The following is a 22,597-nucleotide window of genomic DNA, read 5'->3' on the forward strand; positions in this document are numbered from 1 at the left end:
CTTTGAAGTTTCCATTCCGGGACAGACGTTCTGTTTATGTTTTGGCCTGTGTGATCCCGCCCACTGCCCACTCACCAATAGTATTTAGACACCGCCGGGTTGCCAGATTTGAACAAGTTTGCAGGCAAACAACACTGCATGCTGCATGCATGCTGCAGCCAGCAAACAAACTGGATCAGAGATAACAGATTCCACCTGACCTAAAAAGCCTCACCATCCATCTAAAAACCACCATGACCAGAGGCGTAGTAAAACAAGGATAAATATTGGAGATGTCTTTGGAAGATGGAGACAGTTTAAAGCCTTTAAAAAGGATGCTGAGTTGGGTAATTCTGGCAACCTGCATGAGCTTCGAGTCTGGGGCGGGGGCAGACAACTCTCCAATATTTAGAATTTGGACTGTGGAAACCATTTCAAATGCTTGTTGTCAATCTTACATATAGCCTTAAAATCACCAGTTTCTCAAAGTCTCTAAAAAGTGAAGCTAGTTCTAAGACAAAGGTACAGCATTATTTATTCACAGATTTACATTTACATTTATGCATTTGGCAGATGCTTTTATCCAAAGCGACTTACAGTGCACTTATTACAGGGACAATCCCCCCCAGAGCAACTTGGAGTTAAGTGCCTTGCTCAAGGACACAATGGTGGTGGCTGTGGGGATCAAACCAACATCCTTCTGATTACCAGTTATGTGCTTAGACCACTACACCACCACCACTCCAAATGATGGAGCATTTTATTTGCATTTTATTATCTATTGAATGAAATTTTAAGTGTGGCTTAATTGTCAAAATACTTTTGGGGCCACTGTATGTTATTCTTAGCTTGCTTTACAATAGGATCTCCCAGGAGTCGTGCGTGCTGTACGGTTTTAGCCTACTCATTTCTGATTTAACACAACAATAAAGCAGAAAGATTGAGGCAATTCGTTCCCATTTCATAAAAACTCATCCAAATCATTGTCTTTGTATCACCATCAGGCCAGATCTAACAGAATGTGAAGCTCTGTGATATTGGAATTGAGCTGGGAAAAGATCAATGAGCCCCAGCGATTTTAAAATGTCATTTTACAAAAGTAGCATCAGCATTTTTGGAGCTACTAAACTGTGACAGCTGAAGCAGAGATGAGTTCCAAAGCGGCAGCATTTGAAATGAGTAGAGTTCATTGTACACTTGTCAAAATAATAACATTTAAACAAATAAACAAACATACATAAGGTGCTGTAAAGGCTTTCAGTCGCTTTGATTACTTCTGCTAGACTTAGCCAATTAATTGGATTGCCCCTTTCTGTCAACCACATGGCCTCTCTCCAAAACTCCACCCTCTAGAGACATGTCAGCCAATCCGATTTCAGCAAACCCAGAAATATTTTCTGATTGGCTACAGGGGGGTTGGGTTGGCACTTCACCAACTGTGACCCCTATTTCAGAGAAATCTGGCAGGTACTAGGGGAAAATTTATTCATGGTATTTCAAAAGTATTGCTTACAGCACCTTTAAAGCAAACTAAGATATTAATTTCAAGCATGTCTAAACCAATTCAGTTCAGAAGAACATTTCAACATATCCGATAAGTAAACATAAACAGATTGAAGAGCCCATGATATCAAATGATCAAAGCATGTAAATACAATATGATCCACCATGAGCTTGTTGGTAAGTCCCACTTGCATGCAGCTAGAAAACTCAATGAAAATGAGTTTTTCCACTGGGATAAGACAGTGGTAGGGTGTTTCTTCAACTTTAGGCACAGTCATGTTGATTTTTATTAAATCAAAAAGATTTCAGCTTTTCTTTTTGTTTCATAAAGGCCTTGTTGAAACTGGTAAACTGAAAACGTTTTATAAGGCCGTCATCATTTATATTTGGTACTTTTTAAGTGCCTTTTATGTGAAGACTTGATGGCCTTGTCACAAATGCACACTTTCAAAATGTAAAGGGGGTGTAGCTCATGCCGGTGGCACTCCGGCCTGAGGTAACGTCGGGAGGAGTGTGGAGCAGAGGGTGGCGGGGCCGGGCTAGAATGTCGCACGCCCGGTCCCCAATCGGCCTGATGGGGCGCGCGAGGGATAAAGACGCCGGGTGACGACGGTTCGAGAGAGAGAGAATTACGGGCATGTCCGTCATGTGTGTGTATATGTTTGTGTGTTTTGGTTTTGAGTTTCATTAAATATTATTTATATTGACAAGCCGGTTCTCGCCTCCTCCTTGCCCATCTTAACCCCCTTAAACACACTTTCAAAATGTAACAATGAAAATCCATTATATAAAAAAAAAATTATATAATCTAAACAAAGAGTTAAATAAACATAAACCATTCCAATATTTATTGTATGAATATGATTTTTCTCCCCTTTCCATAAATTACAACTGTTCCACAACTGTGGTGTCATTTCCAACACACCCAACAAATGTGTGTACTTGTTAATAGACAAAAGTGTCAGTGAAGAGCATGCTTGTGATGAAATATAAAACACTTGATAGTAAATATCACTTGCGATCTGAGTTTTTTATTGGGCATCATTATTAATCATATATTTATGTTTAATTTTTTTGTTTGCCAAATTATGCAAAAAGTGTGAAAATATTATTTAATTGTGTACATTTAGGGTACATCAAATATAAGTGATGAAATTAGCCTTAACAAGACAAAGGCATATGACATTTCATTTCAAAATGTGAAAAATGTCATTTCCATCAGTGTCATTTCCGACACAGTATTCTATTAAACACAATACAAAATTTAAGATATGCTAGAAATGACACTGTGGGAAGACATAAAAAAAATAAAAAAATAATTAAGTGACAAAAATGATCTCCTGTGATCCACTGTTGGACACTGTTTGTACACAACTTAAAAAAAATAGTGTAAAAAATGTTTAAACAAGATTTACTTTCTTGAAGTTCACTTTGCTAAAAGTGCCTGAAGTTGAAAACCCAGCGACTGTTTTTGTAGCATCTGGTAACAAATTATAAAAAAATTATATCAATAATAATTACTGTTTTCAAGCAAGTTTTAACCTTTCCTGTCATTCATTGTTTTGAAAAACAGATGCTGCTGCCCCATACTCGGTCCATTATTTGAGCCAAGGATGTTCTTTTAAGCTGCTCAAACAAACTGGTGCCACCTGTGGTGCAGAAATTACATGACACACTGCAGCTTTAAAGACAACATGAAATCAAAATGTCCTAAATTGTTTTTTATTCTTTTAAATAACAATATTGAAATGACAACATGAAATCAAAAGGTTTACTTCTTTGCATATTATCCCTGGTCTTATTGTTCACATTCATCAGTGTATGTTAATTTAAAAGGGGAAAAAATGTACTTTCTCTGTCGCTGAAACTTCTGTTCTAATTACATAATCAAGGCCGCAGGGGTGGGGAAAAGCATTAACCAATAATATCATGTTGCATAACTTTTCACAATTTGATTCATTCCCAATGAATAAACTGAAGTCCAATCTAACAATATTTCCATCTGGATATTCTGTTTCAGTTGAAAATTTGTCACATGTGGTTAAAGGCACAGTAAACCATTATTAAAGAATAATTGTATGCCAAGTGCCTTAAAAATCTTGTGGAAGTTTGCGAATACATTAACATTGCTTGTTACATGGCTCTCTGGAATACTCGATTCTGATTGGCCAATGGCACCATCTAGCAGTCTGATATTTCTGCGTAACAACTGCATATCCACGTATCAGACAGTCATCCGGGTATTTGCAAGACATTTGTCCTGCTTCTCAGATCAATGTATGATCTCTACAAGTAAGCTAATAAAATAATTGAATCTTAAATCAATGTTTCGTGTGCATTTATTTATGTATTTGTCAAGTAGTCTTGTAATAAGGTCAACAATGAGCAGTCAGACAGTCATTGTTGTCATACAACATAAACACCAACAGAACTCCGAAACAACCTGGAGGGGGATTTTAGCTGTTCGGCGATTTATTTCTTCTCAGATAATTACAGCTGGCTGAAATCTGTGATTGGTCGCTTTTCAAATCCATTAAATGGTCTCTACCAGTTTAAGTGGGCAGTTCTTGGCCAGATTAAGCTGCAAAATCCACTGCATCTTTTTCCATATGATGTGAGTGAATAGTGACTGAGGCTAACATTCTGCCTTTTGTGGTCATACAAGTTTGAAACGACACATTAATTACTTAATGTTAACAGAATTTCCATTCCTGGGTGAACTAACCCTTTAAGTCGCATAGACCACAGGTTCTGAACTGGTTTTACTTCAGGACCCACCATAGTAAAAATGTAACCTGTATTTAATATATCCTGGGTTGCATTTCCTTTTATGTTGCATAGATTTATTGTTCATGGTTTTCTAGTACAAGGACATGCATCAGGTGACATTATTTGTGTTGTTGATGTCAACATCAAAAGCGATAGGAAGTTTTCTCTCCCCCTTTTACAAATTGAAGAGCATATTTACTTATATGAGCCCATTATTATCCCGATGTTTCCTAATTTCAAGCATAATTCAAACAGAACATAATTAAAAAATCGCTTGGGCGGCCACCGAAATATCTTCAATGGGAGAACCATGGCATTGTTCGTTCCCTGCTGTCTGTGACCCAGTCCGAATAGACCTGTGACCCAGTGGCATAGACCACTAAGACAGAAACATACACAAGAAGGTGGTAGAATCCTGCAAAAGCATAGTTAATTGATGTTTGTATTGCAAAATAAACCTTTTGAGCCAGCGAACAGCCAGTGGAACTGAGGGATTAATTACCACGAGTGGGAAACAATCAAACGCTGGTGAAAAGATGAGCATTATTCCAATGGGAGTGCAGACATTTCTTAATCTTTTAGATTTTTCATGCCTGTGAGCCTATATTCACACAAATACAAATACCACACAGTTCTCTTTAAATTAACCAGTTCACCCAAAATGTAAAATTCTATCATCATTTAGTCACTTGCATTTTGTTCCAAACCTGTATGACTTTCTACCTTCCATGGAAGACGAAAGGAGATATCAGGAAGCATTTTAATCATTTGCATCATTGCACCTTTTTCAATACATTGAAAGTGAACATGGACTGACAATGTCATTCTGTCTAACATTCCATTCTGTGTTCCAAAGAAGAAAGAAAGTCATATGAATTTGGAACAACATGAGGTTGAATTAATGATGTGGCATAGACCACTAACTGTCCTTTTAAGCTTCTGTTTTTATGCAACAGTAACACTACATTCTACATGCAAATGCAATAAATTACAAAAGCAGTAACCATGACAATGAAAATGTGTAATTTCAGGCAACCCAAACAAAATAATTGCACAATCAAACAAAGTTTTTTAGAAGAATATCTCTGCTCTGTAGGTCCATACAATGTAGGCGAATAGGTGCCAAAATTGTAAAGCTCCAAAAACCATATAAGGGCAACATAAAGGTTCTCCAGAAAACTCCAGCGGTTAAATCAATGTCTTAGGAAGCAATACATATTTAAGTCATTTTTGTTTTACAATAAATGTCCCTCCCTGCTCAATATCCATCCACTATATTTCACTATCCCATTCTTCTTCTTTTGTTTTTGGTGATTCACATTCTCAATGCATATCGCTCCCTACTGGCAGAGAGGAGAATTTATGCTAAAAATTACTTAAATATGTATCTGTTTCTCACCCACACCTATCATATCATGTCTGAACACATGGATTTAACCACTGGAGTAATATGGATTACTTTAATGCTCCCTTTACTTGGATTTTGGAGCTTCAAAATGTTGGCACCCATTCACTTGCATTGTATGGACCTACAGAGCTGAAATATTCTTCTGAAAATTGTAATTTTTGTTCTGCAGAACATATAAAGTCATGCACGTCTGGGATGGTATGAGGGTGAGCAAATCATGAGAGAATTTACATTTTTGGGTGATCTATCCCTTTAATATCTCCATTGTGTAGACTGGAGACTTTTGCTTAAGTTCAAACAAAAAATCTTAGGACATACATCTGAAGCATAACTGAGAATATTAAGTCTTTCAAGCTATGAAAGAGCAACATATGAGCAAAAAAAATGCTCATTTGAGTATGAATTGACAAGTTAATTTTGTAACCAAATATTGGACTACTTTTTTTCCCTCTTCTTCTAATTGAAACTATCATTGTATGGAAAAGACAAGTGCGAGCATTCTTCAAAATGTCCCATATCCAGCATAAAGTTTTGGAACAACATGAGGGTGATTAGACAATGACAGAATCTTTATTTTGGGGTGCACTGTTCCTTTAAAGCAAAGTATTATGACCTCAGTGAGCATTTGCAACAATTTACTGCAAATGGCTCCACTAGCCAGACTCATGAAGCTAATATGTCATTTATCAACAATAATAGCACTGTCCAGAGAGCCTGAGTGCTTCTCCATACTTGTAAGACGAATTATGATTACAAGATGACACGGTACTGTCTATGAAGCAAAGTTGACCAATTTCCCTCTTAGACAGCAAAAAATTATAAATGCTGTGTGTGTGTGTGTGTGTGTGTGTGTGTGTGTGTGTGTGTGTGTGTGTGTGTGTGTGTGTGTGTGTGTGTGTGTGTGTGTCGTAGCATTGAAGATGCTTCAAAGTTAAATGACTGGGCAGACACTATTTAGGAGAACTCAAGATTGGCCAATTACTCAAACACACTGCACTCACATCTGACCGCACTGTGTTATCCAATTAGCACGGTGAGCTCTGAAGGTTGAGTAATAACTGTGCTCCGATTAGCCTTGCATACAGAACACCGTCTGACCAATCAGACTTTGTTAGAATAAAGCTTCTTTTTGATGTTTATCTTACCAGAGTTTACCAGAGCTGGCCAAATCCAGCTCTGTTCCTGCTTGGTGTCAGACTCCTTTAGTCTCTGACGACTAAATGCAGCCGGTGCCAGCAAGACATCACTTCAGTCTATTAAGATGGACTTCAGACTGATGCCAAATCCAACCACAAGACATGGGATACTTCATATGCCACTGCCTGAACCTTGGATTTAGGATAGACCTCACCGAAATTACCAGCCGGTTGAACTCTGATGCACCTCACTGATCTCTGCCTGCATCACCTCGGTCTAATGAAGGACTACACTCTTGAAATGGAATACAATTAATTGCCAAGAAAAGCCTTCATCAGCCAACTAACAAAGGACAATTGCATCTATGTGATCTTCTGCAGTTAATCAAGGATGGACTTCAAAGACATTAGTCTTATAAACACTGACCTTTAACACTTAATTATTTTATATTATATTCATGCTGGATAGCCAGAGGGGAACGGGCCCCCACAGTGAGTCTGGTTTCTCCCAAGGTTATTTTTCTCTATTAATCAACATCTTATGGAGTTTTGTGTTCCTTGCCACAGACGCCTTCAGCTTGCTCACTGGGGTTCTAAATACAACTATTATTTAAATATTAATTTTTATACGCAATTTACAATCATATTTAATCAAACTTGAACTTCTTAATTACAGTTTCATTTTCTGTTAATGCATGATTTTCTGTAAAGATGCGCTATACAAATAAAACAATACAACAATGACTTTTTTATTTACTTACAAACAAATCACTAGTAAAATGGCAGCTTCTCAGTTCATAAACGTGCATTTTTCACCCTGTTCCTCACACAATGATATCTTGTGAGATTGAAATACATTTACTGTAGCGCATGACTTACATTTTTAAAGTTTGCTTTGCATAACCAACTACATTTGGAGGCTTGATCAAATGTGATCAAATTGTGCAGTAGCTCATTTGATAGAGCATTGAGAATAAGGGTCCTAAAGAGCACACAAGTGGAAATGTGAGCTGAAATCTGGGCTGTAGTTAGTGGGGAGAAAGGTGGTAATGATTCTAAATTCGAAACTCTATATTTTTAATTGGAAAGGGGCCCAGAGTGCCCCTTTACTTTACTACGGTCCTGGCTGAAAGTATCATAGGAGCACCCCAAAAAGATATGGTTGCTTCAGCATGTCACGATTCACTGTTGTCTGGCCTGTGTTTCCCTGTCATCTGTTCCTGGACTACACTTCCCATAATTCCCTGCTCTCATCTCTGCCAGCTGTCTTCTATTGTCCTCACCTGTGTGTCATTTACTCATTAGTCTTTTTGTATATAATGCGCTGTTGGTTGCTTGTTCTTTATCAGTTGTTGCTTACGGCCATACCACCCTGAGCCCTCCCGAACTCATCTGATCTTGGAAGCTAAGCAGGGTTGGGCCTGGTTAGTACATGGATGGGAGACTGCCTGGGAGACTGCCTGGGAGACCAGCTGGCAGAGATGAGAGCAGGGAATTGTGGGAAGTGTAGTCCTGGAACAGATGACAGGGAAACACAAACCAGACAACAGTGAATCGTGACATATAATGACTAAATGAAACACAGGTGAGGACAATAGAAGACAGCTGGCAGAGATGAGAGCAGGGAATTATGGGAAGTGTAGTCTGGGAACAGATGACAGGGAAACACAGGCCAGACAACAGTGAATTGTGACACAGCAATTATGTACATATCACATTTGCTTTTTTATAGGTTTAAGGTTTAGGGTATGATGGCAGGTTTTTAAAGGGATAATGTACAGTCAGCTTGTTGCTATCGCAAAATAAATCCCGACAGGGTGATCAGGGTCTTGTATCACCCTAAAGGGGTTTATTTTGCTATATAACAATGTAACAGGGCTGAGGACGGGGCCGGGTCGTGATTCTACACACTCGGCCCCTTATCTGGCTAATCAAGCCTACGAGAGGGATAAAGGCTGATTGCGGACAGTGGTGAGAGAGAGAGAGAGAGAGAGAGAGAGAGAGAGAGAGAGAGAGAGAGAGAGAGAGCGAGAGAGAGAGAGAGAGAGAGAGAGAGAGAGCGAGAGCGTTTACGGGCCACTGTCTGTAATATGTTTGTGACTTTTGGTTTAAGTTCTTAATTAAAATATTATTTATATTGTATTTATATTGATATTTATTATATCCTCCTTTCCCTTGTTCCCGTTACCCTGGTACCAAAACCCAGGAAGGAGGAGGGATACGCCGTAGTGGTGTTATCGCCACTACCATCCACCAAGACAGGGCAGCCGTGGCCATCTGCCGGGAGACGGAGGAGCCCGGATGCCTAGAAGCGGAGGAACGGCCGTCGACCGCGAGGGGAGAAGGGGCTCCTAGCCGACCGCTTGGAGCGGTCAGGGCCACTGCCTGGGGCAGGGGGAGACCCCTACCAGCCACTAAACGTGGTGGGGTTAAGAGAGGACTGCCGACCGCGAGCGGGGAGGGGCTCCTGACCAACCGCCTGGAGCGTTCAACAGGGGCTGGAGGACTGCCACCTGGGGATCCACCTGGGGAGGTGCGGTTGTTGTCCGTTAGAGGGTGGAGGAGTGGCCAAGGACCACGCTACGGTGTATCGCCTCTCGCTGCAAAATTTTCAGTGTTTTTTTTTTTGTTGGGGATACTGCACTGTTACAGGGAGTATCCCCTATTTTAATGATTATTGTTTGCCTCCCTCTGTCCCCTCTCAGATTCAGGAAGGCGGGGATGACCTGCCGGCAGATGGGGCCTTAGGCATACCCTCCCCCAGGGAAAGAGAGGGGGGGGGGGGTGTACATCATACCGTGGACTCCCCGGCCTGAGAGAACGAGGGAGGAATGTGACAGGGTGGATGGCATGCCGGGTCGTGATTCTACACACCCGGCCCCTTATCTGGCTAATCAAGCCTCCGAGAGGGATAAAGGCCGACTGCGGACGGTGGTACGAGAGAGAGAGAGTGTTTACGGGCAGCTGTCCGTCATATGTGTGTGTTTGTGTCTTTTGGTTTAAGTTCTTATTTAAAATATGAATTTTATTGTCAAGCCGGTTCTCGCCTCCTCCTTTCCTATACTCCCGTTACAAACAACCAGCTGACTTTACCGTACGTTATCCCGCTTATTACACGGCTACTTAAAATTTCGTGAAAATAACCATCTGACTGCGTATTTCCAGCTTATTGCAAGACTACTTTCCAAATAAATAAATAAATGCACATGTAACATTGATTTGAGTTTAAATGATTTAATGTGTTTACTTGTAGAGATCGCAAAGTGATCAGAGAAAGATGACTCACAAATTTGCAATAACTGGATGTGCGGTACATCACTAGATGGCGCCACTGACCAACCAGAATAAAGTTTTCCAGAGAGCCGCTTAATAAATAGATTTTTACAAAATTCACTCAACTTTAACGCCAATAACCTCGGAACTGCCGTGATCCACGTAACAAGCCACGTAATTGTAACGGTAACCAGCTGTTTTTTTTTCATGAAATAAGACTCCATTATTTGTTAATAGTTTGAACAGACAGAAAAACAATATCAGCGTATTGAATATTTGTATCAAAGCTCATCCTAATCTACCATTAATCAGGGTGATCTCATTCACATTCATGTATATTCACATGTTACGTGTACACAAAGTTTTTATACATTTGGATAGACACTGAAACGCAGAATTTCAATGTATTGACACCGTCTGAAAAATTAACCCTTTTTATAACATTATGTATAACTTATGTAAAACTTTAGAGATGGACAAATGTTAACGAATCCTCAGACGACTAGTCAGAACAAAAAATGCAGGAACGTTTTCATTGGTAAACAATTTCAATACTCATTTATCTGTAAATAATGGAGAAACTATTAATGGAGAATTTTTAAAGGCTATAAATGATCATTATTTTCATTTATTTTAGTTTTTTTTTTTTTATTTTAAGAAATGTATTTTTATGTTTACATTTATATGCTAATATTTGCTCTCTTTGTACAACTGAATAAAATTATCATCAAAGCCAAGGTTGTATAAAATGTAAATGGATGTCACAGTGTAATATTAACATAATTTATGAGTCAATTATTTACTGACATGTGTGTGCCATCACTGTGGTTCTGACTTTCTCTTTAGAAATCACACAGAAGAGAAGGAAAACGTTACGATGTGAAATTAGGTAAATGCGTTAACTGCATCAACTTAATGAGATAGCATTAAACATTTAATCTAGTTTAAGTCTCTAAAGATGATCATATAAAAGTGTGTACATTTTAGGTGCTTTTAATACACTTGTATTGTGTGTTTTAGGGTCTATCCAAACATACGCAAATGTATGCATGCTAGAAGCAGACATTACGTACAAATAACTAACACCAATATGATCATGTTGTATTTGACTACTGCCTTCAATCTCTGAGGCACACAGTTAAAGAAGAAAAATCTGCTTTTGCAACTTAACAAATGACAAATCCATCACCTAGGCTCACATCTAATTAATTTATCAAGTCAATAAAAGTATCTCTCAGCCATTTCTCATGCAAGATTATTCACATTTCCGCAGGTGGTCCGAGGAGATGCTGCGAAAACTGCCGTTCTTACTACAGCTGCTGGCTAGGAAAAGGACAGAACGCTATTTTTCAATTTGACTCTTATCTTCAAGATGTTTTGGAGTTCAGCCTCAGTATATTGTTCATTTGTGGTGTGCATGGGCTGATTTTAAAGGAATAGTTCAATCAAAAATTTCAATTCTGACATAATTTACTAATTTAGTGAGTCTTGTGAAACCTGTATGACTTTCTAGCTTCAGTAGAAATGAGTTATTTCTAGGTGAATGCTTAAATCCAAGATGCTCTTTTTCATACAATGACAGTGAATGCTCAGGTGACTACGCTTCTCAAGCGAGATATTTTGTGAAATATGACAAATTCCTCACACATTAATGGATTAAATGAACGGATTAAAGAGCACAAGTCATTTGGATAACTTTTATGGTGCTTTTTCATCCTTTTTGGAGCTTGACAGCCCCTGGTCACCATCCACTTTCATTGTAAGGAAGAGAGGAGCTCAGACATTCTGCTGAACATCATTTGTGTTCCACGGAAGACAGAAAATCATACAGGTTTTACGACAGTGTAATAGATTAAGCTTGCTAGACTATGACATTTAGCTTGAACAACTATTAAGGGTCAAAATAAACCATCAATTAATTAATGGTGACTCATCAAACAAGAGGTCAACTTTTAATTGGCGATATGAAACATCAAAATTCTGGAACCTCTGCATGTTTTTCTTCAGTCTGGGCCACTTAGAACATCAAGCCTTGTGATGTTGAGGAAATGCTATTTTGGGACAGCACGTTCTACATGGGAAAAATGACAAATTGCGATGTCAGGCAGTGGTTGGATAAGTAACGTGTCAAAGGCATCTGGTTGAATTGCTTTGATAAATTGATTTTTTCCAGAATGTGTTGAAATGGAGGGTCGTCAGTCGAAAGCAAAATATTTCCGTATACGAGTAACACTATTTTTCTGTAGTGTCTTCAAATGTAGGCATCCAAGGCTTGCAGACAAAATTGTTGTTGTTAAAATGAATGGTTCAGCAAAAATTTAAATTCTGTCATCATTTACTCACTCTCTTGTTGTTAGAAACCTGTGTGACTTTTGTTGTTTGCACAATCAGTTTCTTTCACTTTCCCTTTCATTTTATAGAAAAAAGATGCAAATAAAGTGAATGGTGACTGAGACTAATATACTGCGTAACATCATTTGTGTTCCACTGAAGGAAGAAAAGTGGGTTTGGAACGACATGAGGGTGAGTAAAAATGGTTGTGGGTGGAAGTGGTATTTGGGAGGCCAGCAGCTTCTCGTAAAGAGTAGGGGTGTAACCCCGGTGTCCTGGCCAAATTCCCCACATTGGCCCCTATCTATCATGGCCTCCTAATAATCTCCATCCCTGAATTGGCTACATCACTCTACTCTCTCCTCTCCACCAATAGCTGGTGTGTGGTGGGCGTTCTGGCGCACTATGGCTGCCGTCACATCATCCAGGTGGATGCTGCACATTGGTGGTGGTTGAGGAGATTCCCCCTGTACTATGTAAAGTGCTTTGAGTGCCTAGAAAAGCACTATATAAATGTAAGGAATTATTATTCTTATTATTAGTAAATAATGACAGAATTTTCAGGGGGAACCATCCCATTAAAGTCATTTATGGCGATATAGAAATGTTGGAAAAAATTATCTACTAAACATGATATTTGAAAAGTGATACAGCTTAAAGCAGAATGAAAAAACTATTCTAACTGTATCAACCAAATCCGCTTTGTTTTTTGTTGTTGTACAATGTCACTGAAGTATAAATTGAGTATGACTCATGAATTATTTTCTCAGTTCCATTCTATTCAAGTTACTATGTAATGTAGCAAATTACATTAAAACAATTAAAAAATTAATATTTTTAAATATAAACCAATCAGATGAATTTGTTATAATTTATTTAAATAATATCAACTGATAGTTGGGTAATTTTCAGGGAACAAGAAAATGGTCATATTTTACAAAAAAAAATATATATATATATTTTGTATTGAAAATGAAAAAGTATTTTTTTACATTGTGGCATTACTTTTATGGCACTTGTGTACATTTTACTCCCAAGTATGCAACGGCAAAAAAAAAAATACAAAAAATACAAAAAATAGATGGTCCTTACACATACATATAAATACTGTATATATATATATATATATATATATATATATATATATATATATATATATATATATATATACACACACATACATATATATATATATATATATATATATATATATGTATGCTCATCCTGACATGACCCTGCGGCATGACAAGGCCACCAGCCATACTGCTCGTTCTGTGCTTGATTTCCTGCAAGACAGTAATGTCAGTGTACTGCCATGGCCAGCAAAGAGCCGAGATCTCAATCCCATTGAGCACGTCTGGGACCTGTTGGATCAGAGGGTGAGGGCTAGGGCCATTCTCCGCAGAAATGTCTTGGTGGAAGAGTGGGGTAAAATCTCACAGCAAGAACTGGCAAATCTGGTGCAGTCCATGAGATTTGTCCATCCATATTATCTAAATACTCCATTTTGCTTCAACAAAGTCAATCATTATATGAACTAGTTCATTGAAATGAATCATCTGAAATGAAACCTCACTAAAATGTTAAAAACTTACAACCTGAATATACAACCCCAATTCTTAAAAAATTGGGACAGTATGAATAATGCTAATAAAAACAAAACATTTTGATTTGTAAATTATAATCTTCCTTTGCTATATAGACAGCTCTACAACTTCACATTTTACATGTGAAGTCATTTCAAATGATTGCAACACACTCCAAAAATTTGGGACAGTCGAGTGTTTACCACTGTGAAACATCACCATTTCTTCTAATAACAATTATTAAGCATTTGGGCACTGAATACACAAGTTTGTTAAGTTTAGAAAGTGGAATTTTCCCCCATTCATCCATTATGTAGGTCTTCAGCTGCAAAATAGAACAGGGTCTTTGTTGCTGTATTGTGCGCTTCATAATGCAACACACATTCTCAATTGGAGATGGTCAGGACAGCAGGCAGGCCAATCTAGCACTTGCATTCTCTGCATACACAGCCATGCACTTGTAAACCTGGCAGTATGTGGTTTGAAGTTGTCCTGCTGGAAAATGCAAGGATGTCCCTGGAAAAGACGTTGCTCCAAAATGTTTACATATCTGTCTGCATTCATGGTGTTCTCACATATGTGCGAGTTACTCATGCAGGGCTTCTGCTTCACATAGTAAAGTCTTAACTTGAATCTGTGGATGCAACGGCGAATGGTGTTGACTAACAAAGGTTTAATAAAGTTATCCAAGCTCATGTTCATGATATCAATTACAGATGAATGATGTTTTTTTTTGTTTTTTTTTATTAATTCTTACAATAATAAAGAAAAGAAAAAATATATATACATACAATCAACATTTAAACCCCACAACCACCCCTCCCCCGCCCTGACCCCCAACAAACAGCCCTGTGGTCACACATGAGTATATACACACAAAAAAGCAAACAAAAACACAAACATACATATATATATATATACATATATATATATATATATATATATATATATATATATATATATATATATACATATATATATTAATCATACACATTAAACACTATACTACTCTCTCCACCGCCCCACCCCTAGAGCCCTCCAAAAACTCCAAATAGTTGCCCCATTTCCCAACAAACAAATCCAAATTGCCCTGTCTTCCAAATGACACCTCTTCAAAAGCCGCCATCCTCCCCATCTCCGTGCACCACTCCCAAAATGAGGGCATTCCAGCTGACCTACAACCCATCAAAATAATCTGCCTGCTGATCATCACACTGCTCAGAAACTATGTGACTATTCCCCACATCGATGACCACCCCATCACCTAAAACACAGAGTCTGCAGTAAAAAAAACCCTGAGTGCCCAACATGTCGCACACAAAACTCTGAACCTTCAACCTGAATTCCTGAAACTCAACACACCACCAAAAACATGGGCCGTGTCTCCATCCTCCGATTGGCATCACCAGCAGGGGGGTATTGTCTTTAAGACCAAGCCTATACAATCTACAAGGTGTCCAATAAAATCTATGAAAAATCTTGAATTGCATAAAGCTTTAAAGATTTAAACTTTAAATTTTTTATATATAATTTATTTATATAATTGAACTTGTAAAGAAATTATACACCATGCTCTCTCAGGTGGAAGCGACCAATGAGGCAAATATCTGAGACCAAATGCATAATAATAAAAAACATCTTGGGTAGGCCTAGCCCACCAGTATCAATCAGCCTATGTAATTTATTGAAATATAATCTGAGACGCATACCATTCCAAATGAAGAACTTCACTATGCTATCAATTTGCTTGAAATAAGAGAGGGGGACATCTACAGGGAGAGATTGTAGCAGGTAGTAACATTTTAAAATGTCTACAAATATTTGTAAGAGCAAGATTTTTACACATTCTGTAAAGCGTCAATGTTGCTCTAGGAGACTTGCACACTTTTGATTTATTGTGATCAAGGACTGAGTCCATCAATAGATTAAAGTCTCCTCCCAATATTATATCATGAGGGGTGCCAGCGCCTTGCAACACCCCTTCAAGATCTATAAAAAAGCCCTGATCATCAGCATTAGTTGTGTAAAAATCAACCTTTGCCCCTGAAATTCTGCTAAAACAATAACGACTCTTCCTAATTTATCTTTAATCTGTTTGAGACATTTTAATTGTACTGTAGATGTTTACTTATCAATGTAATGACGCCCCTGCTCTTACCTGAGCCAGCACTGAAGAAAATATGCCCACCCCAAATCTTCCAAATGTTTCAGCTTCCTGTGGGGAAAGATGTGTTTCTTGAAGAAACACTATATCATATTCCTTTTGTTTAAGAAAAGAAATAACCTTCCTTCTTTTTAAGGGGTACCCCAACCCATTCACATTCCATGTGGAGAGAGACAATCCACTCAAATTAACATTTGGCATTTTAACATATTATAAAATGGATTGAGTGTCAAAAACAAAATTATAAAGACCACATTCCAACATTAGTGCAATAATCAAATCTGAACTTCCCCCAGAACCAAACAAACAGAAACAAGAAAAACGTGTGCATTAACCCCGTGCACGACAGCGCCAACTGGCGTCAATCCCTCTAAACTCAAACAGTCCACGCATACCTACGAGAACCCCCACGACAACTTTGTCATCAGATTGCTCAGGTGCTGTGTTTTTCTACAGATTTTGTGAGACAGAATTACATACCAGAATAAAATCTATAAAACAAACTTTAGCCAATATGCAGAATAAACACAAAGAACGTGTGGATTCATCCGTAGAACTGTCCCAAAATTTGTGTGCCTCTACAAAACAAACTTCAGCCTATAGCGGAACCAGCACACACACACACACACACACACAACACACACACACACACACACCCACACACAAAAAGCCATTCAGTTTCCTCGGACAGTCAAACAAATGTTCGGTGAGCTGGCTGTTACATGAGTGTAGCAGATGACCTAATCCTTCTAATGTCCTGCAAAAAATACTCCACAAAACAAACTCCAGCCAATAGGAGGCACAAGCACAAATAACGTACAGATACATCCACAAACTGTCCCAAAGGAGTGTTACTACACAAAACAAACTCAAGATGCTAGGTGGAACCAGAACAAAAAACTAAAAAAAGGCACTCAGTTCCTTGGACAGTCAAGTGAATGTTCAGTGAGTCAGGTCCACTCGGCTGCAAAGTGAGCACAACACAATGACTTTCAAAGTCATTCCATTGACTTTATGAAGGACAATGCTTGTTGGGGACAAGTAAATACTTTGCGGCCATTCTTAGCATCTATTCTCAACCTGTCCAGGAACATCAGTGCAAGCGACCCTCCGTCGATAAAGAGTTTCTTGAAGGAGTGTTATTCCACAAAACAATCTCCAGAAGCTAGGTGGAACCAGCACAAAAAGAAACAAAAAAGGTGCTCAGCTTCCTCGACCAGTCAAGTAAATATTCAGTGAGTCAGGCCCACTCAACTATAATGTGAGAATCACACCATGATTTACTGTCTCCCTCATCGTATCTCCAAGCCGGAACCCTGTGAGCTCACTCGATTTCCAGCTAATGGCCTGTTATGACTCGGGAAGAGCCCATCCACAAATTCCACCATATTCTGACCCTCTGCTTGCTCAGGAATTCCAACTATTCAGATTCAGCCGGTTACGATTCTCAAAGTCTTCCGACTTTTCCCAAATGTGTTCCAAGTCCGCCTTGGTTGCTAGCGGATTAGCATCTAATTCCCTCTCCGATGACTCCAGATAATCGATCAGTTTCTCAGCATCCGACACTCTTGTAACCAACTCAGTGAATTCCATCTCCATGACAGTGATCGATTGACCTATTACAGCAAGATCCTCCAAGTCAGCAATGACCTTCGTCAGCATTGCCATCATGCTATACAGTTGATGCTGAATCTTTTCCACCACACTGTCCAAATTCAGTCCCGGCTTGAGGCCTCCGGAGGGGCTTCAGCTTGAGCGCATAAGTGTTTTTTAATATCTCCGGAGCCCGAGGATTTTGAATTCTTTGACATATTATCTTCCTGGAACAGTTAGGAATCAGGGTGTTTCAAATCTCACCGGTTTATGACATAAAAAGTATTCAAATGTGCTTTCAATGTAGCAATGCCTTTTTGTTTTTATTAGCATTTTTCATACTGTCCCAACTTTTTCAGAATTGCGGTTATAAGTGAATTTCTTATTTTAACCAGTTAATTTAAAATAACTCTCTAAAAGAAATTATGCACGAAACTGTTTTGGATTTCCCAGTAATACATATGAGAACGGTTAATGTGAGTGTGTTTGATTAATCCCTCGGCTCCATTGGTGCGTTCGTAATCAGTGTTTTGTGACTCTACACTGTAATTTGTGGGAAAATGTAATGCGTTACTGGAAAGCTACTAAATAGCTAAACTACTTTAATAGTCACACTATTAAAAAATTGCAGTTAGTTTAGTAGCATCACTCATCTTAGTCACTCATTCATTGGTCACCATGAACTGAAATTGCATGGAAAAGTGCTACATGAAGATTGTTCAGAAATTCTCCTTTTTGAATTCCATGGAATTTAATAACAGCATACAGGTTTGGAATGGCTTGAACCCAAGTAAATTAATAAAGTATTTTCATTTTTTGGATGAAATATTCCTTCAAAGCATGAGTATAGTCTGACATTTTTGATAGACTCAGGCAACCCTGGAAAGCTCGGAGGAAATTTGCCTTGAACCAAGCCTAAAGCAACAGCAGCAGACATAATGGGGCTACCGCTCAATGGGACACAATAACTTCTCAAGGAAGTTTTCAAGGATCGGTCAAAAGAACATAATGTACTGAACTGACAAGTCCTCGTGACTCTATAATGACAGATTTTCCTTGTTCTGAGGGGAAATATGATTCTCTTTAGCTCCAAGTATTGCTTCTTGGATTCATACACACAAACATGCATTACTAAATGGTAATGGATGTTTGCTGTAATTGTATCTTTTATCAGAGTCTCTAAATGAAAGACCAAATATTCCTAATTGTTCAAGTATTAATATAAAGCATATCTACTGGGGTAGAATAGGGTGGAAAATGCCACCCTAAGAAAAAGTATCCAAATGTATTAAATATAAATGTAAGTATATTATCGTTAATTTTGACGTTGTGTAAGGGTTTATACACGTCAAACTGCCTAAACTCTCAAAGAACGCACTAATGACAACAGACACGTAGCACGATCAATTACAGCAGCAACCAATCCCTTGATTGTTTACAGCAGCTGCAGCAGCCAATCACAAAATCAACCAATTGCTTGCCTACTATTGCAGCGCGTGTACAGTGTTTGGGCTCTCGCAGGATGATGAGTTTAGTTCCTCAACAACAATGATCACATATACAAATATGCAGAAAAATAGAGGTTAAAGATTTCTCAGTTGTTTCCAAGTATTCACTGAATGATTGTTAGATACATTGCTGATAGGGATGGGTTGAGACAGGTGTCCTCACCACTTTTTGAAATAGCTTTTGTCATGTATGTGTATAATCCAGATCAAACATCTCCAGTTCTTGAGCATAAGTTTCCATTTCATCTGTGTGTGATTCGACTGGCGATGCAGTGCTGGAATGTGTTATTTTAAATGTTTTGATAAATGTTTGTTGCGGCCGTTATTAGTGTCGTTTAGTGTCTGCAGTTTTTCCGCAGCTCACGCTCTTTTCCGTGTCCTTCATTGTGATGCCCTTCTCAACCGTATTGTTTGTGTATGTAGTGTGTGTGTTGTCTTTTGCTCCTTCTCTCCCTCTCTCTTAATCACAATCAGGTGTGTGGTAACCAGGTGAGCTGATTGTTGATGGGGCGCACCAGTGTGCAGTGTGTTTCCTGCCTAAATAAACTGAATGTTCATATACAGAACAGTCAATAAAAGTGCTTGTTTCCACTACTCTCATCTCTCCGCATCTGTTCTTGCAGTGGTGATGGTGGTGTAGTGGACTAAGCACATAACTAGTAATCAGAAGGACACTGGTTCAAACCCCACAGCCACCACCATTGTGTCCTTGAGCAAGGCACTTAACTCCAGGTTGCTTCAGGGGGATTGTCCCTGTAATAAGGGCTCTGTAAGTTGCTTTGGATAAAAGCATCTGCCAAATCCATAAATGTAAATGCATTTTAAAGTGTAACACCCATCCACTGATGTACAATCTTGTTTTGTTAAAATAAAAAGTTATGTTTGGGTGAATTTGAATCCAAAACCTCTAAAAACTAAAGGCAAAAAGTAACCACTAGATCAAACTGCTGAGCTATGTATTCATCTACTGACTAGCAAAATCCCAAGACTGATAGTGGCAGATGTAGAGATGAAATAAACATATTATGCGAGCTATTTGGGTGCTTAAATCAGCCATTAAGAATGACTGTTGATTGAAACAGGAAATTTAAAAGATTATTTTATTGTGCAAAGCAAAATTAATATTTATGAGTTTTGCAGCACTGCCCCCCACAGTACAATTTTCAGTACAGTTTATTTTTATTAAGACCTAACCAATCTTCGCTTTCAAATGGCTTATTCCAGCTGTAACAAATGTGATACAAAGCCCTACAGGATAAGAAATTAATGGATAGTTCCGTAAGACTACACATGGGCGCTTGCTTTGGTGTTGCCACCCCTCAATGTCAGATAACTGCTGATCTCCTGGGATTTTCAAGCACAACAGTCTCTAGAATTTACTCTGAATGGTGCCAAAAATAAAAAACATCCAGTGAGGGCCATTTCTGCGGATGGAAATGTCTTGTTGATGAGAGAGGTCAACAGAGAATGGCCAGACTGGTTCGAACTGACAAAGTCTATGGCAACTCAGATAACCAATCGTGGTGAGAACAATATCATCTCAGAAAGGTACAGACACTGTTTTGGCAGCACGAGGGGGACCTAAACAATATTAGGCAGGTGGTTTTAATGTTGTGGCTGATCGGTGTATATATATATATATATATATATATAGTGTATATTTTAGCTAACAGACTTGTACAAATCTACAAATTCCCATTTTGATTTTATGGGGTATTTAAAATCAAGATTAATTTCAAACATCAAAAAGGAACTTAAGTGCAGTTACTATTAAAAATTAGTCAACTGTTAATTGACCCTTTATTATCCCTCTTTATAAACGATTCTGACCAATCCCACCTTAGCAGCTGTTGGTGTCAAAAAAAGTTTTTGCTCTTTTCTGATGTAAGTCTATAGCAGTAATTTGTGTTTGGTTAGTTTTAAACTGAATGTTACAGAAATGAAGACGTTTCTCAAAAGAACGATTTTACTAAGTATGAATTTGTTGTAAAAACATAAACAGTTCTGTTCACATACAATAATCTTCTCAGTTTTAATCGCTATCAAATGAGGTTTCTCACTATTCATTTGACAGTGATAAGTGTCAGAGATTTACAGTAATCATTTATAACATCATTGTAATCATTTTAGAGTGTTATTTAGCAATTTCTTTAAAAAAATGCTGATTAAAAAATGCTTTGCAATGTCACATTTCATTCCAGCTCAAGTTAGAATAATGTACATTCCATTTTCCATTCATTTTCTAAATATGGCTTGGAGTACGAATAACAAATGAAGGTATTTTGGGAAGGTATTTTTCTGACAATCTGGCATTTTTATTGAGCTTAACTCGACTACCCACTTTTGACTGGCCTTGGTTCAGAAAGTGTTTATCCCATTTATTTTCTCCAAAAGCTGATAAAGATTTCTAAACCAGGAATCAAAGCAACCAGCGTCAAGATGAATCACAACATGACAACCTTTAATTTGAAGCAAAAAAAAAAAAAAAAGTCTGAAAACTGGTAAAAGACAAAAGTACACGATATATATATTACTTAAAGGGATAAATCACGCAAAAATGAAAATTCTCTCACCATTTACTCACCCTCATGCCATCCCAGATGTGTACAACTTTCTTTCTTCTGCAGGACACAATTTAAGATTTTTAGAATAATATCAAATCTCTTTTGGTCTTCACAATGCAAGTGAAAGGGTATCAAAACTTTGAAGCTCCAAAGAGCACATAAAGGCAGCATAAAAGTAATCTATTTGACTCCAGCGGTTACATATATCTCTTCAGAAGTGTTGGTGAGAAACAGATCAATATTTAAGTCCTTTTTTACTACAGTATAAGCTCTCCTTCCTGCCCAGTAGGCGGTGATATGCATGAGGAATGTGAATAACCAACAACAAAAGAAGAAGAATGTAAAAGTGAAAGTGAAGATTTAAAGTAAAAAAGGACTTAAATATGAATCTGTTTGTCACCCACACTTACAGTATATTGCTTTTGAAGATACAGTATTGATTCAACAAATAGCATTGTATGGAATAAATTTATGCTGCCTTTACGTGCTTTTGGAACTTCAAAGTTTTGGTCACCATTCACTTGCATTGGATGGACCTACAGAGCTGAGATTTTCTTCTAAAAATCTTAGTTTGTGATCAGCTGAACAAACTAGGTTGCATGCACCTGTGATGGTATAAGGGTGAGTAACTGATGAGAAAATGTACACATAAGTAGTGGTGGTGGCGTAGTGGGCTAAAGCACTAAACTGTTAAGCAGAAGGTTGTCGGTTCGATCTCCACAGCCACCACCGTTGTGTCCTTGAGCGAGGCACTTAACTCCAGGTTGCTCTGTAAGTCGCTTT

At 38.2% G+C, this 22,597-nt stretch overlaps 1 protein-coding gene across 1 annotated transcript in view; it reads right to left on the minus strand.

Annotated features, from left to right (window-relative positions):
- LOC127657696 (CUB and sushi domain-containing protein 3-like) overlaps positions 1-22,597 on the minus strand; it is a 390,710-nt gene that overhangs the window by 325,298 nt on the left and 42,815 nt on the right. The window lies entirely within an intron of this gene.

The sequence above is a fragment of the Xyrauchen texanus genome, chromosome 17, assembly GCF_025860055.1.
Source record: "Xyrauchen texanus isolate HMW12.3.18 chromosome 17, RBS_HiC_50CHRs, whole genome shotgun sequence".
Classification (NCBI taxonomy): Eukaryota; Metazoa; Chordata; class Actinopteri; order Cypriniformes; family Catostomidae; genus Xyrauchen; species Xyrauchen texanus.